This window comes from Sylvia atricapilla, chromosome 15, assembly GCF_009819655.1.
Source record: "Sylvia atricapilla isolate bSylAtr1 chromosome 15, bSylAtr1.pri, whole genome shotgun sequence".
NCBI classification, from domain to species: Eukaryota; Metazoa; Chordata; class Aves; order Passeriformes; family Sylviidae; genus Sylvia; species Sylvia atricapilla.
In genome coordinates this window covers 6,477,994-6,492,949 of record NC_089154.1, presented here as the reverse complement: position 1 = coordinate 6,492,949, position 14,956 = coordinate 6,477,994, and the positions used below count along the sequence as shown (strand labels likewise).

The window sequence follows — 14,956 nt, the reverse complement described above, 5'->3', positions numbered from 1 at the left end:
GCAGGGTGAAAATTGCTGGAAAATTGGTTAACCTCAGATAAGTTTAATAAGGCAGATATCCCTGTCCAGCACCCAACAGACACAGAAGGGACACCAAAGATGGGATCTGAAAGGTCTGGGTGAGAACTGTGGAATTTTTAAGGTTGGAAAAGATCTCTTAAATCATCAAGTCTAATGATCAATCCAGACCCCCCAAGTGCCACATCCACGTGGCTCCTGAACAATTCCAGGGATGGTGATTCCACCACAGGCTGCCCTGGGCACCCTCTCCCTTTCCATGAAAAAATTCCTTCAGCACTGGTGAGTTCCATCAGAAACAACTCATGGTCTTCTCTTTAGAATTTAGGACAAAATACCTTCATGGAAAGAGTTGTCAAGCCCTCAAGGGAGGTCAGAAGTCCCCATCCCTGGAGGTGGCACTCAGTGCTTTGGGGACAAGGTGAGGATTTAATAATCCTGGAGGTCTTTCCCAATCTGAATATTCCTGAACCATCTTTTACACTCAAAACCTTAAAAAAAAAACAAACCCAAAACCAACCAGAAAACAACAAAAAAAAGGCTCCTATTTAAACAAGAGACCATCACAAAACCACTCCGGTACCTATAAATACGATTTTTCTGATTCTAAAAGAGGATTTGCTCTGTCCACACTCCAGGCTGTTTTTCCAGGATTGCAGTTAAATAAGAAAATGGGTATTGCCAGGTCCTTTGGGACATCCCTCCATCCCAACAAAAGCAAACAAGGGTCTCCATTCAGCCCCATCCCTCACGGAACTCACCCAGCTCTGGGGCTGGATGTCTGCTGCACTTCAAGGCTGCTTTCATCCAGGCCTTTTGCAACACCACGAGCTCAGAAGTGACCAAGGTGACCCCAACACCCACAGCCTGGACCTCCAGGAACAAAGGAAGGGGGAGCAAGAGGGAGGAACCCAAATGTGGATCTCAGGAAATCAAAGAAGCTGCTTTCAAAAGCTGATTTTGAAGAGATCTGAGGAGATGGAGGAGGAAGCAGCAGCTTGTTGGTGATTATGGGACAGATGGCAAAAAAAAGTCAGCTGGGTTAGGAAGTTGTTCTCTCCCTGCGCAGTGCAGAGAGGGGCAAACACACACAAAGAGGCAGAAATGCTGATGGTCAGACACCTGATCTATGGGTCAAAGCTGAAAAATTTCCCTGGTGATCCAAAAAAAAAAAACCCGCAAACCAGCATCCAAAAAAACCTACAACCAACCGAACAACAAACAAAAACACACACAAAAAAAGAGAAACAAAACTCACAAAGAAACACCCTAAAAATCCAAAAACAAACAAACAAAAAACCAAAATCAAACTCCAAACAAAAAAAGAGCCACTTCACAGCAATCATTTCATAAACTAACACAGAGTGCAGTGAGAACTCTAAGTCAGAGAGTCCTGGGATGGTTTGGGTGGGAAAGGACTTTCAGGATCAGCTCATTCCACTCCCTTTCCACAGGCAGGGACACCTTCCACCATCCCAGGCTGCTCCAAGCTCTGTCCAGCCTGGCCTGGGACCCTTCCAGGGATCCAGGGGCAGCCACAGCTTCTCTGGGAACCTGTGCCAGGGCCTCTCCAGCCTCATTTCCACAGCTCCTGGAGAAAGTCACCAGCTTGGATCACCCAGCAAAAACCCACCCAGGGCAGCTCCAAACACCAGGAGCCTTCCTGGCAGAGGGAGCAGGGGAGCAGAAAACCAGCGTGTTTTCCCCCAAATATTCCCATTCCCTGAGCCCTGCTGCCAGCTGGAAGGCCCCAGCAGTCCCATGGTAACCCAAAAAACCCCCAAGATTTCCCTGAGCCGCCTGGGTGGTGGCTTTGCCATGGCAGTGACATCACGGCCACTTGTGAGCTCATTCCCCGCCGTATAATGAAGGATTTTTTTTTTTTTTTTTTTTGCCTCTCATTTGAAGGAGCAGCTTTTAAACATTTCTCTGGAAACCGCTGGAATCGACCACATGAAAACAACAATCAGCCAGGGCAGTGACAAGTGATATTAAACAGCTCCTCACAGATGTCCCAGCACCACAAAACTTGTTCGCCCTGTAAGGGATCCAAATGACTTCAGTGCCTAAAATGAACCAGATGAATGATTTCAGTCCTCACTCTGCACTTATTAAATCAGGCTGAAAATCCTACGCTGCTTTGGGGTGGGAGGGGCCGTCAAGATCATCGTGTACATGCTCCAGAACAGAAGGATCCAACAAAAAAACCCCACCAAACAAACCCAAAACCCAGTTTTTAAAGTGCACAGCAACATAAAAAACTAACCCGGAATTGTAAAATTGTAAAAAACACAGGTAGAGCTCAGGGATTCTCCAGACAAATACTCATCCATACTCAAAAACCTGGGCAAATATCCTGCTGTAATCCTGCAGTTTCGAGTGGATGGCAGCACCTCTTTGCTCCCAGAATGAATTCAATTTCTCCACAGAAATCACTGGCCAGGCTTTGATGCAAATGTTCAGTCATTGATGGGGAACTGGTCAGGGAAGCTGGGGGCTGGAATTCCCTAACTGGAACCACGTGGGAAGGCAGCTGGAACACCAGCACTGCTTATCCTGGTGATTTATCAACCACCTGAGGCCACGGGTGGCACCCCAGTGACACCCTGAGTGGAAGAGGATGTGAAAAAGGGAACCAAATCCAAATTAAAAATACTTGTTATTTGGTCAAATGATTATTAACCGGCCAGTTTTTAAGTGGTATTAGGTTTTATACAGAAAAAATACTCTTCTTTAATAGAATCACAATGATTTTTTGGCTGGAAGGGATCTTAAAAATAATGGAATTCCAAATTCTCAGCTGGGCTAGAAAAGGATTTGAGAGATCAATCCTTCATGAAATGAGAGTGTCCCACTCCAAGTGACTGCAGAAGCACAGATACTGAAAATAAATTATTTTTTGAAATATCTAAAAATGTGGAAATAAAGAGAAGAGAGCCCAGCAAAGCTTCCCAAAAGGGGGAAAATGCATTTCCAAAGAGGAGCCCAGATCCTCTTCCTCATGCATCTGCAGAGAGGGAGGTTTTCAGCATCTGTGGCATCCCAGGACTCAAAACGAAATCAAACACTTCAAGTAATTCCTGTGCAGGATAATTTTCCAAAGAGAAAGTGCTGGGAGCTGCTTCCATTTCATTTTACTTTAAAACCTCACCAAGAAGTAGCTCAAAATGCTGTTTGTGACTGAGTCACAGTTAAAAGGTGCTCAATAAAAACCTCCACCGATTTCTTCTGGCCATAAATCCAAAAAGGTAAGATTGTGCAACACCAGCCCTTCATATTTAATAATAACAAACAGATGGGAAAACATTCTAATAAATTATTTGAAGTGTCCAAGCTGTGTGCCAGAATGTTCTGGCCAAATTCCCCTGTTTAACCATCCCTGGAGCATTTTCCCTGCAGATCTCTGAGCTCTCCCTCTTCCTGCAGGGGCAAATACCAGCATCCAGTGACTTTCTTTTAAAATAGGTTAAACCAAGAGACGAAATCACCACTGGAGCTACATCCCAGGGCTGACACAGGGAAGGGTTTTCCATGACACAGAAAGAGCTACAGCGTGGATTAAACACTCAGTAGCTAACAAGAAGCCCCAGGGATGGGGATTTATCCCTGCTCCAGGGTCTGGATCACTCCTGATTTGTGGGGGTGACTTTAAATCCCAAATTTGGGACACTTTGGGATTGAACCTCTCCGGGCTCACAGCATCCACAGCTTCCAGCTCCCATCCCCAGGGTCTGACACCAAAACCCCTGGAAATGCTGGAGCCTTCTGGGCCAAAGCTGCCTGTGCCCAGGGATGTGCAGGAGGGTGGGAATGACCCTGGAGGCAGCCCCAGCCTCGGGCACAGCCAGCTCACATCAGGGCCAGCCCATGGGAACATCAATCCCAGAGCTGGATTTGCTGCAGCCCACGTTTAAAGGGCTGATTCTAAACCATCAAATCTTGACTTTGAAATTCTTCTCCTCCTCTCCCTGGCCACTGTCTGTTTGAAAAGCTGAATGAGCCAGGGGAATGTCATTAGGGATGTCATTAGGAATATTAAGAAGCCACGTAAATGAGAATGGAAAATATTTATATTACATGTTGTGATAAAAGGGACGAAAAGCGGGATTTTAAAGCTTAGCAAAGGACAGATGGGAAGAGCTACAGCTCTGCATTATCCCCTCTGACACTTCCCTGGCGTTCCCTTCCCCATCCCTTGGGAATTTCTGTCTCTCCAGGCCGTGCTTTCCCCTGGCTGAGGTTTCCAGCACAGCTGGGCAAATCCAAGTGCACGGACACTGCCCCACATTTACACCTGGGATTTCCCCTGGCGTTTCCCAACCTGTATTTCATGGAATAAAAAGGTCTTGGTGACAACTGGCGACAGAGGGCTGTGCTGTCACTCTGGCAGACACATCACACGGGTTCACCCTCACAAAATAACAGCATTCCCTCAAAACAAACCCAAAACAAGGGACAAGAACCATTCCCTGGAGGTTTCTGCCCCTCATCCTTCACCTTTTCCATGGTTCTTTTTCTCCCCCGGAGGATCTTTTCTTCCCACTCTAAGTGACCCCACAAGCACAGATATTAAAGATAAATTATTTCTGAAGCAGCTAAAAACATGGAAATACAGAGAAGAGAACACAGCAAAGCTCCATATTTCCTGTGGTTCCTCCAGGTGCCAAAATCCCCAATCAGGTCACCCTGGAGCCTTCTCTCCTCCAGGCTATACCAAGGACAGGTAATTTTGGCATGCAAAATTAAAAAAGACAAAAAAAAGAAAAAGAAAAAGCAAAACCACCAGAGAGTTGCCAAAAAAGCAGCGAGTGAGTCCAGGCCCAGGAGCTGAGGTGCAGCAGAGATTTCAGCGCTGGAATTTGCTTTGAAACCCTGACACTTCTCAGCCTGGAGTCCCAGCAAATCTGGCCCATGGCTCCTTCCAGCTTCCCAGGGATGGCTGGGAGGAGGATGGCTTAACACTGCGGTTTCACCCGGCTCAGGGATGGAAAAAAAAAGCCCATGAGAAAATCGTTTTGCCGGGCTCAAAGTAAATAAATGAATCCCGGTTCCTCCAGGAGGTTTTTCAGGGGCTGCACTGAGGGGGTGGGCAGAAATATTTGGCTAGGTAGCACTGCCCCTGAAATCAGGAATGAGAAACATCAGCCTGGGACACCCCAGGGCTGGGGGAATGGCTCAGGAAATCGAGGCAGCCCACACAGGGCTCAGCAGGGAGCAGCTGGGATTTGTGTGCAGAGATGCCACGAAGGACTGGAAAACACAAAAACATATTCAACTCCCAGGAAATTCCTGTCCACAAACAAAGGCTGGGGACAGCAGGAAAAAACTGATGTTTTTGAGGCTCAAGCATGGCTTTCTGCTCCTTCTCTTCAGGTTTTGCACATTTGGGCTTGGGCCAATTTAACCCCAAATCAAGAGTTCAGATGATGCAGTGGAACCCCATAAAGTCCCTTCCAACCCTGATTTTTAATGATGTTCAGTCGTTAATGAGCTCCTGCTCCTGTTTAAAGGGAGGAGAGGTAGAGAAATGCAGAAAATCTGGTTGCTAAGATGTTCTTCACATGCACAAACTCACTAAACCACCCAAGTTCTGTTACCACTGAAGTCTAAATTTGTATTTATCTCTCCACTACGACACATTTTCTTCCTCATTTAAAGATGGCAAGGCAAAAAGAACTGCATGAGTTCCAAAAACCCTGACTTTCCTTTTGTCAGTCCAGAAATCTGCTCAACCCCAGCGCATTCCCACAAATAATACCAAGGAAAGAACATTTTTGGCCAAAGGAACTTGCAGAAGAAACCCACAGACAGCTCCATTCATGGAGTTTGTTCCCTGCTCCGGGCGGATCAAGAGTCTGGATTTAGAGGAAGATCAAACTTGACCTCTGGCTCTCACTTGCACCAGTTTTGATGCACAGAGGGAACACAGAAAATGCAATAAACCTCAAAATAGAGACTTGTGAAGAATCCCAGAGAATTCCAAAAGGGGCTCTGCCAGCATAAATACAATTAAACAATATTTAACCTTCAGTAGCATCAAGCTGTCAAATAAATATCCCTCAGAAGACAACTTAAAAGAAGGGGGAAAAAAACCCAATCCCCACACCATTCCTTCTCCTCCTTCCAGCAGGAAAAAAAAGGGATAAGAATAGATAAGAACACAGGACAAATGTCCTGGAAAAAAGCCCTAATTTTATTGCTCAAACCAATGGGGTTTTAATCCACAGCCAAAAGAAAGTACCAGATAGGGACAGGCAGGAAAATTGAATTCTTTTTTCCATTTCCATCACAATGCTGTGGCTGCTTCCAGCTGGGAGATGGAAAAGGTGCTCCATACCAAGAGCTTTTCCAAGCTTCTCACTGATTAAAAAAAAAAAAAAAAAAAATAAAATCAAGGCCATTTAACCTGACCCAAACTTCTTCTCTGCTCATCAAACATTCCTGAGGGAAAGCAACAAAAATCCACAGACTTCCACCCAAACTTCCCCAGATCAATTAAAAAGACGGAGAATATCCCAAGAGTTGGATTCCTCAGAAAAGGGTCCAGCCTTCCTCAGAGCTCCCCACACAACTTCCAGCTGCCCTGAGATGTCCAATGTCAAGATCTCAATTCAACCCTTCAATTAATAATTTTTCCACAGAAGAACATCCAGCACGACTCCTCATCCCCAGGAAAAAAATGGAGCTCCACAACTCCATAGGAAGAGCTGGCATCAGCCTCAGAAATCCCTGCCAGAAAACTTCTATGGGATGAAGATCAGGGCAGAAAAAAGGGCACGGAATGGGAACGAGCCACAGCTAAATCCGATGTTGGATAATGGAAAAGAAAAACTCCAGCAGCTCCCTGGATGCCCTTGGGTTTCCTGGGATGATCCAGGGCTTGCTCTGCACATCAAGGCTGATTTAACTTCGGGAAAACACAAAAATAAAAATCAAACTTGTTCCCCCTCCGTGCCAGACCTGAGCTTTGGATGGAAGCAAACCTTGAAGGCAGCTCTGCCCAACCCTCATCCAAACTCCATCCAAAGCCTGGAGACAGCACAGGGAATTCAAACAGCTCCGTGCTGAGAAGTGTCAGCCAGCACTGATCCTTTGTTTGCACTGGAGCCTCCCCAGCTTGTCTTTCTCCCTAAAAATCAGGAGAAAAACTTCCTGTCTCCCACTTTTAGGTGGGTTCTGGGCTCACCAAACGTTCCCTAGAGCTGATTGTTTCCAGGTGGATTCTCCCTGGAGTTTGGGACAGCTGGCAAATACTGCAGGGGAAAAGTTCCAAAATTGCCTGGCATCTCAGGATCATTCAAGCACAAAGGTTAAAAATCCAGCAGAATTCCATAAATCAGGTGGAGATCGGGCTGGACAGGGCTTGGAGCAACCTGGGATAGTGGGAAGTGTCCCTGTCCACGGAACAAGATGAGCTTTGAGGTCCCTTCCAACCCAAACCATTCCATGATTCCAAAAAACAAAGCCAGTGTCCTCTGCAGCTGCTGTCAGACCTGCCAAAAATCCTCTTTAAAACACTTGTCTGGGTTTGGGGTTTTTTGAAAAATAGAGCAAAAGGCTCTGAAAGCAATCACACAATAAAACATTTCCAGGAGCACTTTGTGTGGGGATTGCAGGTCAGCAATTTGGTTTTCCAGAGGGAAAACTCATCCTTTGAAATGAAATGGGAACAACCAAAAGAGGGAGAAGCAACAAATCCCAGGATATTTTTGACCACACCAGGAGCAGGCTCAGAGTGGTCCCACATCCCTGATTTTCTTTTCCAAATCCTTTCTGTGCCACTGGCCATGCCCAACCCCATCCCCAGTCCCAGCACAGCCTGAGCAGGAGGGGCTCAGCTGCCCTGAAGGATGCACAAAAATGAGGATTGTACCACTGGGGAAGATTAAAATAGATTAAATAGAAATACAAAATTATATATAATATAAATATACTTAATATAAAATACCTTTTAATTAGAAATTAACAAAATTTATTTTAATATATAAACAATACAATTGATTTTGATATGTAAATATATTAAAATACAATAAAATATATTAAAAATTCTCACTCCCTGAAGGAGGGGGGGAAATGAATCACCTTCTCCCAGCCACATTCCAGCTGGGGAATTCCATGGGATCTCCCCGAAGCCCACAGAAGTGGGTGCTGTGCCCAGGTCACCCTGTGTCACCCTGAGCACTGTCACACAATCTGAACTTCAGCCCAAAGTGGTGGCAGCATTTTGGCACCAGTTCCCTGGTTTATAGTGAATTTGGAACAAACTTTTCTTGGATTAAAAAAAATCCCTTTTTTAGCACCAACAGGGAGCAACCAGCCTGAGCTGGGATGTCTGGACATCAGACTCACCTTGCTGGGAGGAGGCTGCTGCAAGATTTTGGTATTTTTTTAAAGAACTGAGCTGGCACTTCCCTGAAGGCCAGGCTGGCTCCTGCTCTGGCACAGGAGGAGAACTGGGAAGAGGCAGAAAGGCGTGGGTTTAATGGGAGGGTTAACACAAATCCAGCGTAAACCCGGGAGAGATAACAGAGAGCTCCTGAGAGATAAGAACAAGGGCTGGCTTGATAAGGAGCCCAGGGGAGCTCAGAGCCAGCATCAAACTCTGCAGGTGAGCCTGTGAACAGCTTCAGTCTCACACACCAAGAGCAATTAGAGCTAATTCTACTAATTGCCTTTCCGTCGGTGTAGAATCATGAATGGTTTGGGTGGGAAGGGACCTTAAAACACCTCCAGTTCCAACCCCAACATTCTCCAGGACACTTCCAGGGATCCAGGGGCAGCCACAGCTTCTCTGGGAGTTCCTTCCCAATATCCCATCCAACCCTGCCACTTGGCAGCTCAAAACCTCTGCCCTTTACCCTGTCGTGAACCATCCATAAAAAAAGTGCCTTTCCCTCTTTTTTAACCCAGTCCAAACTGGGTTAATTCCCTCAGACAATTCCAACACCAGACACTTCCCATCTAACTGCAGGCCACGTCTTCCCAAATTACCTGAGACCAGGATCCAACTCTCTGCTTTGAAACAAATATTGGAGACAATTCCAATAAACCTGGCAATGCTTCAGCCTCAGAGCTTTAACGAGGGAGATCCCACCCCTGACAGTCACCCAGAGCAGTTCACCTTCCTGATGGGAATTGTGCAAGGCCAGCATCATAAACATTGGGAAAGAACATCCAGCATCACCAAGTCCATTTTTAGAGCAAGATCACAAATCCCGGGTTCCCTGGGGTTGGAGAAGCCCTCCAGGATCATCCAGCCCCAGCTGTGACCAGCACCCACCTTGTCCCCAGCCCAGAGCTCTGAGTGTAGGATTCTTTATTGGTTTTTGGTTGGGATTTTTTTTAAGGTTTTGGGTGTGGAGGAATCCTGAATCATTCAGATTACAAAAGACCTCCTAGACCATTAAATCCTCATCTTGTCCCCAGCCCAGAGCTCTGAGTGCCACCTCCAGGACTTCCTTGGACACCTCCAGGGATGGGCACTCCAAACCTCCCAGTGCCTGACCGCCCCTTTCCACAGAGAAATTCTTCCCGAATTTCTCCCAAGAACCAAAACCCCTGCCTGCAAAAGGCATTTTTGTTTGTTTCCTTTTTTTTCTCAAGGCCGGGCCAAAAGTCGGTCACAAGAGCTGTGCAGAAACAATTTGCTTAGGGAAAGGCTTTCCCACTTTCTGCAAGGCCAGCGTTCCCATTCCACCCACTTACATTCCTGGATTAAGGGAAAATAAAAATCACATCCGCAGGCCGGTCAGCAGTGACACAGGTCGAGATCCAGGACCATGGCAAAGGGCTGGAAGAAAATTCCAGGCATGGAAAGCTCTTTGGAGAAGTTCTGCACTCCCCTCCAGCACCACCATTTCCATCAGGCCTCGTTAAGGAGTATTTTATCCCTTCAGCTCATTTGCATAATTGCCGCAATCAAAGGCACTACTTTACAGTAATAACTTTAATGGCAGATTTTTCCTTAAACATTCTTTTTTAAATGCACCCAGGTCGGTGCATCCATGTGCCAGGAGAAAAAGAGGCAGGAGGTGACACTCAGGGACTGTGGGGTGTGCAGAGGGACCAGTTGCTTTTTGGTTTGGGATTATTTCTGCTTTACCATGCTCAAGGTGCATCCTTTAATTTGTCAATTAAACAGCAGCCTGGTTGGTATATTGGGAATTCCCTGTGTTTTTTGTTTTGTTTCGTTTTTCCCCCATTAATTTGCTACTGTTGTCTTATTAGAAGGGAATCTGGTTTCTTTCCAGGCTAAAACCAAGTTTGGAAGGGAGAGTCCAAATCTCCACCTTTGGTTTGATTTTACAGAGCCTTGGGATGGTCTGGGTTGGAAGGGACCTTAAAGCCCATCCCATTCCATCCCCTGCCATGGGCAGGGCCACCTTCCACCAGAGGCTTTTCCTGTGAAGTTGGAGCTCTGGCCTGTATCCCTCAAACTCACGGAGATAAGAACATGGAGATGCCATCTCAAAGGCTTCAGCAGCCTTGGAAGGTTTATTTTGAAGATAGTCAAGAACCACTGGCCTGATTTTAAATATAAAACACGGAGAAAAAAAGCTGAGATCCAACTGGAAGTTGGGATTTCCACCCTCCTGCGTGTGATCCCAAGCTGTGAAAACCCAATCCCACATCAAACCCCAGCTGTCCCACCAGCACATCTCCAACTCCATCCTGCTGGGATGCTCCTCACGGAAAGCTTTGCCCAAGCAGGCTGCACACCTCAGCCCCGGGCCAGCAGAAGGGTTTTTTTGGGGAACACTTCCCCTAATTGAGGTTCCCAAACGAGCCCCTTTTAATGCAGGCCTAACAAGATCAAACCCAACCACGGGGCGAGGCTGGGCAGGGAATCAGACAAGGCATAAATTAAAGCAGAGGATATGAATTCTGTGCAGGCTGCAGCGCTGGGGTGAGCCTGGGTCTGGAAGCAGTTTAGGGAAAACCTGGAGTGGCTGAGGGCCAGCTCCGAGCCGAGCTGCTCCGGCCTAATCGTTTCCTTCAGGCAGGCTACTCCAGCTCACTAATAGGTTTTAATAAAAACTTCCAATTGGGCCAGTAAACCCCTCATTAAGCTGTTTTTAAAGCATGAATTTAAGAGGGCTGGGGGTAAAAGGTCAGGGGGAGTTTTTAATTCAGACCGGCTGGCAGAAGGTGCTGTTGTGATTGAAAACACCAGAGTTCAAGTGTCCAGGGCCACATAAACATCCGACTCTGTCACTAGACCTGCTTAAGTGACAGCTTGAAAAATAGATTTAATAAGACAGAGAGAAAAGTTTCCCACTCTTACAGCAGCAATAGGAACAGCAGATCCCAATATTAGGCAGGAACAGGAACGGGAAGGGTCGGGAAGCAGCTCCAGCCCTCCCATCCTGGTGTGGGGGGATGAAGAAAGGGCAGCCCGTGGCCAGCTCGGTGTCCCAGGGGCTTTGGGACACTGGGATCCAGGGTGTCCTGCTGGGGAAGGAGCAAAGTTCTCTGGGAATAACAGGGAGCAGCTCAAGCCCACACAACCTGAGCCACGGGATGCCAGTATGGGAATTCTGTGACACACCAGAGAATCCCACACTGGGTCGGGCTGGAAGGCACCTTTAGGTTGGTCCAGCTCCATCCCCTGCCATGGGGAGTTTTCCACTGTCCCAGCTCTACTCCAACCTGGCCTTGGACTCCTGCAGGGATGGAGCAGCCACAGCTTCTCTGCCAGGGAATTCTCTTGGGCAACTTCCCCCACTGCACAGGGGTCTGCAGGAACCTCAGCCCATCCTTAAGCCAAGCTTTAGACCTGCACCAGCGAAGTTTGATCCTAATTCTTGCATTTTCCTCTCATTTTCCTCCATGACCACAGAGCTGCTCTCTAGGCCGGTGCAGCTAAAGGGAAAACTTCCCCCCTTCCCTGGGAAAGAGCAGAAATATCTCCTCCATCTCACCCAGAACCCCAGCTGTGCACTCGAACATTTAATTTTATGTCAATGCACATCTAAAATTCGAGATCCCTGAAGACCTTTTAAAAGAAAATCCTCCTTGGAACAATTTGCATTGAAGCAAAGAGCGAGGATTTAACGAGTGATGGAGAATTACAAATACTCGGCTCTCAACTTTTTTATTCTACTTCTAATCAAAACACACTTCAGCTCAAATTCTGAGCTAATAGATGCAATAGCAAATTGGGGGGCATTTTGGGTAGGAACTCAGTTATTTGCTCATTCCATGTTTACAGATAATGGGAAAAAAACCCTCCAGAGTTTGTTCAAGGATTGTCTTCTCTCCACACCAAAATTAACAAGGAAGTTTACTGGGAGAGGGGGAAAAAAAAAAAAAAAGCTTTTGCTTTTAAAATGTGCTTCTAATTCTGGCCTGCAAGGAGTGCAGAAGCCAGGCTCTCTGGAATGATCCCTAAGGAAACATTTGCTTTGGCTCCAAACAGGACACTCCGGAGCATCAGGAGTCAAACAGGATCAGCTGCTCCTCCATCCTCTCTGTTTAATGATCCCATTGATAGCCACGAGGGCAGCAGATGCATTCCTGCCTTTCCTGCCTGCCCCTTCCTGGGAACAGGGATCCTGGAAGCACTGGCATAATTCAGGATCTCTCTGGACAGTGACCTCATTTTCCCTGAATTTTCACTCCATCTCAGCAGTTTTCCTGCTTTTAACTCCCCAGTGCCACCTCTTTTTGACCAAGACAGACTCAGGACCCTCGAAGTCTCTTCTGAATATCTGAGGCTCCTTAAAACCAGAAGGCAGAGAAGAAAAAAAAAAAAAAAAGAAAAAAAGAAAAAAGAAAAAAAAAAAAGGAAAAAGTAAGCCTGGAAAAGAGTGGCCTCTGCAAGAGCAGGGATAATAAATCCCTGCATGGAATCAGATTCCCACTGGGGTAAAAAAGGAGTCCTTGGGGGTATCTCAGGCAGAAGCTTCCCTAGGAATTCCTGCTCTGGGAGGAAGAACCCAAGGTCAGGACCAGCAAAGGTGGCACCACCACAGACCTGGGGAGCCTTGGAATGAGTTTTGGTCTCACGCCAAGCCAGGAGAACACAGCTCCTGAATTTTCAGGAAGGATAAAGCATCAAGATGGCCTTGGGAGGGGTCTCTTTCTAATCCCAGCAGCACAGAGAGAACCTGGTGAGAGAGGCTGAGCCAGGCCAGGCCACCAGGAGACCTGGAGAGGGGCTCCAACAGGGAGAACACGAGGGAAAGGCCTTGGAACAGCCAAGCTCGAGGAGGAGGTTTAGGCTGAGGATGGAGAAGCCAGGAAAGCTCTGGAGGAGCAGCCTGGTCCTGCAGCTGTGCTCCAGTGAGGGCAGGCAGCACATCCAGCCACCCCAGAACAGGCTCCCAGCCCACCTCCCAAAAAAGCCTGCCAAGAACAGTCCCACAGAACAGTGCCCTGCCAAAAGTAAGGAGCCAAAGTGCCCCTGGGTGTGGATCTGTGCCCATCCCCAGGGAAGGAGCCAGGTGCCCCACAGTGAGGGCACCACGCTGGGGCTAAAGCCAAATTGACATCAATAAATTCAGGAACAATAAACTCAGCCTAAAGTGGTCCCTGCTCAGCTGATTCCACAGCAGCACAAGCCCTGGCTGATTCTCACTCCAGGATTTTCCCCCCAGAGCAATTCCTGACCTTCCAGGGACAAACTGCCCAACCTGCTGCTCTCCATTCCTGTTTCCCACCTCATTCCCCCCAATGAGGAAGGTTTTTAATCACTTTTCCCTGCCAGGAGTAAGGGCAGAGAGCAAAACCTGTGGCAACACCAGTTGATCCCACAGCTCATTGCTATTTCCAGGCTCTGGAGTTCTTTAGAATTCGCAGGGACAGGCTGGAGTTTGAATAGAGGCGACCAAAATCCATCCTGAGATGTAGCAAAAAAAGAAAGATAAAAACCCCACACTTCCTGGAGGGGGATAGGAAACAGTCAGCACTTACAAAGAACTCTCCAAGAATTTTTTTTTTTTCCTTTCAAGGCTCTTGCTTTGAAGTGGATGCTCCCAAAGACTGAAGCTTCCAGAGCTCAGCAATATTTAATGTACTGCCCCAGCAATGGACGACAATGTTGTTGTTTCAGCTATATTATAACAAAAATATTGTGGTTTTCCTGTATTCCCTAACAAAAGGGAACTGGAGATTTACATCTCCTTCATCTCATTCCGAAGGAGCCCTCACGCCAAAAACGGGGCAGGAGAGACCCCACTGTGCACAAAGGGCTCCTTGGAGGGGGATCTCCACTTGGGACACAAGGAAAAGGCCAAAAAAATATGAAACGCCACTTGAAAAACAACAACAAAAAAAATCAAACCATTTTTCTACACCCATCAGCAACACATCCAGAGGATGAGAAACTCCAGTCCAGTGCTCTGGGTTTGTGCTGTCCTGGATTAAAATAGCCACATTTTACAGGGAAGAATTAGCTGGAATGCTTTATGGATCAGAATGGAAAATTCTCCATATTCTGTTCTCCAGCTCAGCATTCCCAGAAACCCCCAGAGAGTTCAAAGCATCAGCCTGAATCCCAAACCAACCCACTGGAAATGAGGAGACAGCTGCAATTCCCAGGAGGAAAAGGATCAAACCTCCCTAAAACACACAAAGTGAACTGAACCGTTCCTGTGCCTCCTTTCTGAAAAACCAGGTTCCATGTATAATATCTAATGTTTTTTATCTATGTATAATATCTAATGTTTTATATATTGTATATATAATTATATATAATATTTATATATAATAAATTAGGAAGACAAATCCCATTTCCAACCCTGATCCAGAGTCCTTCTCCACCCATCCATCCCACATTCCTGAAGGGAGAAAACACACCCAAATAGTCTGATTTTTAAGGTGTTATTCCATGGCAGAAATTCCCAGAAAACCAGCAGTTCTCCTGTCATTTCCACAGAGGAATGCTTCCAGCAGGATTTCTGAGCTTCCATTTAGGAATTGGGTTGGAAAATGGAAA

General features: G+C 46.7%; 2 protein-coding genes across 2 annotated transcripts in view; one reads left to right on the top strand and one right to left on the bottom strand.

The window, feature by feature from the left end:
• The window catches only part of CHTF18 (chromosome transmission fidelity factor 18), a 371,533-nt gene that overhangs the window by 175,415 nt on the left and 181,162 nt on the right, over window positions 1-14,956 (top strand). The window lies entirely within an intron of this gene.
• The window catches only part of LMF1 (lipase maturation factor 1), a 141,447-nt gene that overhangs the window by 105,930 nt on the left and 20,561 nt on the right, over window positions 1-14,956 (bottom strand). The window lies entirely within an intron of this gene.